Below are 3,517 nucleotides of genomic sequence, written 5' to 3' on the forward strand. Positions count from 1 at the left end.
AGGCAGGTCTACCTCTGGGCTATACCTCCAGCCACGCCCCCCTCATTTTTTTTTTATTTAAAATTTTATTGTAAAGGTGAGGTACAGGAAGGTTAAAGTTCTGTGAGTCAGGTCCTTCAGCGTTTTTTTGAGTTCTTTGTTTTTCACGTTTCCCTCAGGGTTGATCTGTTTTCTGAACAAATCATCATCTCCTCCCGAGGTTCTGATCTCCAGTCAGACCTCAGTCCTCAAGTTGGCAATTAAAACAAACTGACAGGAATGGACTACCAGCCTGTGTGGCCACAGAGGTCATAAAATGCCATAAAGTGACAGAAAGTGGCCCATGGATTAATGAGAGACTTCATTCCAGCCTTAGGTGGGTCAACAAATAGCTTTAAAACAAAAGATGTTTAACTTACAGACCCAAGCCAGTAAAACCATGGCCTAGAGGCCAAATGTTAATGCAGTAAGCTTTTCCCATCCTTGGTTCAGTGACCCTTCCCCTTGGCTGGTCTGGGAAGGGACTTGTGCTCCCATTGGCTGTTCTGGGAAGGGACTCGTGCTCCATGGTAGCCATCTTGGAACCCAGAAAGACCACTAAGCACCTGCCAGGTGTTACTTCTTGTAACAAGGGTCCATCTGACCAAGCCTTAGACAACGGACTACCAGATTCCCAGCCACCACCGCTGAACCAGTTTAGGACCCTCCTCTATTTTAATTATGGATCTCTCTCTCTCTTTTTTTATTTGACCTCATGGTTTTCTTGTCTTCATAACAAAGGTTGGAATGGCCTCATTATACTATCTTCATAACAAAAAGTTGGAGCTTAGAACTGGATGACTCGCCCCTTTCTCTTTTTATCTCCGCCTAGTTCAAAATGTTTGCGTCTCTTAATAGCTAGCATTCTCTTAGGTCTGCAGTTGGGCTCAACACATTCAAGCCTCAGCACAATCTTCTTTGTAGTCTTAGCTTTTTTCCGGAAAATTGGCTTAGTCTGACCTCCATAGCCATGCTGCTTCCGGTCATAAGGACGCTTTCCTTGGGCATACAGAGAATCCTTGCCCTTTTTGCACTGTTACTTTGTGAGGTTGGTGCTTGCCACACTTCTTACAGAAAGTACGGCGGGTTTTAGGAACGTTAACTATGATGACAGGTAGCCCGCAGCAGCGCCAAAAAAAAAAAAAGTGGATCTCTCTTTTTACAACCTTGTCCTTCTCCCTGTTTAACCCAAGGCCTAAATATCCGGTAACAATGGGAAGGAATGGAGGAGTATAAATTATCTATGAGCTACTGGCCTGGTAGATTGTTCTCTTTTTCCTTTTTCAGGGTCTGGTGCTTACTAGTAAGTGCTCTACTGCTAAGCCACGCTCCCAGCAAGACCCCTTGGATTCTGTGCTAGCAACAAGGGGAAAAGAGCCCTCTAACCTGGTTGGCCATAGGGCTGACATAGAGCAACCTTCTTCTACTACCCTCTCAGTTCCTTTCTCCATGGGAAATAACGCACCTTCTAGAACATGCTGGCTGTCACCAGAAGGATCCGTTGTGGAACACATCTGTTCTGCTGACTGCCGAGCACACCCCCAGTGAGAACCTGGATCAGCACACTAGGCCCAGTGGGATGGGATAGGCTGGCAGCTTCTGCTTCAAGGCAAGCCTGCCCAGCGAAGGTCACCTGGTAGAACCTAGCAGAGTGGAGCAGGGACTCAATGACCATTTTTTGGTGTGCCTATGAGCCCCTTTTTATGAACCACTCCCAAAGCTGTTATTGCCCTCCTGGGGAGGTAGGGATGCTGAAGAGCCAGAGGACCTGGGTTCCAACCCAACTTCTGACACGGGATGGGTAATGCACTCATCTGCGATTAGGGCGAAAATGCACGCTGCAGCCCCACGGGTCCTTCTGAGAACGGAACACTCCAGAGCAGGCAACTGCTCCCGCCATTACCGCCTGTGTCTCATCTCTGGCAGTCTGCCTTTTTTGTTTGTTTTGACAGAGCCTCACCTGGAGGTAAGCCTCTGTCCACTGAACTACACACCCGAGCCCTCCGTGACTCATCGGACTCTTTTGCAGCAAGTGAGAGAAAGCTGGGACCTTTCCTGGAAGAGAAGAAAGAGAAGGGTGGGGCCATCTCCTCCTCTCCAAAAAATGCCAGCAGTGGCTCTGATCAAGGTCCTCTGGGAGCTGAGGTAAGGCTGCAATCAATGCACACAAGGAACCACAGCGAACCTTGCCGACTTTTCGACCATCTTTTCCTTACCAAGGAAAAATTTCATAATGCATCCTGCTGAGTGGATGGGCCGAACAGATATGGAAACTGAGGTAGAGAGAAGTGCCAACATCCATGACACAAGGCTCAGCATCCTCTTCTCTGGTGAGTAAGTTTGGTGAACCTAGACCAGACCCTTTAAGAATCTGCACTGCTTCCCAACACATAAGTCTCAAAACATACCATTCTTAACTGATGCCGTATTAGTGGGGGGAAGTTGTGGGTTACAATATTTGCCCAAATAAAATATGGAGGAATCCAGTGTCCCAGCGAGGTGGCTTCTGGCCACTGACAATCAAGTCCCACCCACAGAGGGAGTCACCACCCTGATTTCTATCCTGCTGAATGGTTTCGCCTGTTCTTTGACTCGGCCTGAGCACTGTCCCTGGCTTCTTCTTGCTCAAGGCTAGCACTCTACCACTTGAGCCACAGCGCCCCTTCTGGCCGTTTTCTGTATATGTGGTGCTGGAGAATTGAACCCAGGGCCTCATGTATACGAGGCAAGCACTCTTGCCACTAGGCCATATCCCCAGCCCCTCGCCTGTTCTTGAACTTCACAAAAACAAGATCTTAGAGTAAGTACGCACGTATGTACACCTTTGTTCACAGGCCGGGGACATTCATCCATGTTGTACAGATGAGTAGCTGGGTCCCTTTTATTACTAAGTAGCATTATTCAGTTGAGTGCAAACCCCTGCCCCCAGTTTGTTTCTCCATTTTCCTGCTAATGGAGATTCTGAGTTGTGTCCAGTTTGGGGTTCTTATAGGTAGAACTACTACTATAAATATCTCCCGGTAAGTCTTTTGAGGACATAAACACTTTGTGACTTTTCTGCCTTTGTGAGAAAATGCCGGACAAAACCAATATAAAGGAGGAAAGAGTTAATTCCGGCTCTGAGTTTCAGACGGGTCAGTCCAGGGCCTGTCAGCTTCTTTTCTTTGGGACCTTTGGCTGAATGTCCTGGTGGCAGGCATATGTTGAGAGAGGTTGTGACAAATGGAGCCAGAGCAAGATGTGCTCTTCAAAGACCCGCACCCCCCCTCCCGTGACTATTTCTCCCTACCAGGCCCCTCTTCCCACGGTTTCTACTGCCACCCCAATAGTCTATTCACATTTTGAACCCATGGATGGATTAAACCATTGATTAGGTCAGAGTTCTCATGATCTAATCACTCTTGAACACCACGCACAGACACACCCAGAAGCATGCATTATTAAACTATGTGTTTTGCAATCCAATCAAGTTGACAATTATGGTTAACCATCCAATTTG

General features: G+C 47.5%; 1 pseudogene; it reads right to left on the minus strand.

Annotated features, from left to right (window-relative positions):
• Positions 1–739: 739 nt before the first annotated feature.
• Positions 740–1,693, minus strand: LOC125341497 (annotated as a pseudogene).
• Positions 1,694–3,517: the final 1,824 nt, after the last annotated feature.

This window comes from Perognathus longimembris, chromosome 24 (assembly GCF_023159225.1).
Source record: "Perognathus longimembris pacificus isolate PPM17 chromosome 24, ASM2315922v1, whole genome shotgun sequence".
NCBI lineage: Eukaryota > Metazoa > Chordata > Mammalia > Rodentia > Heteromyidae > Perognathus > Perognathus longimembris.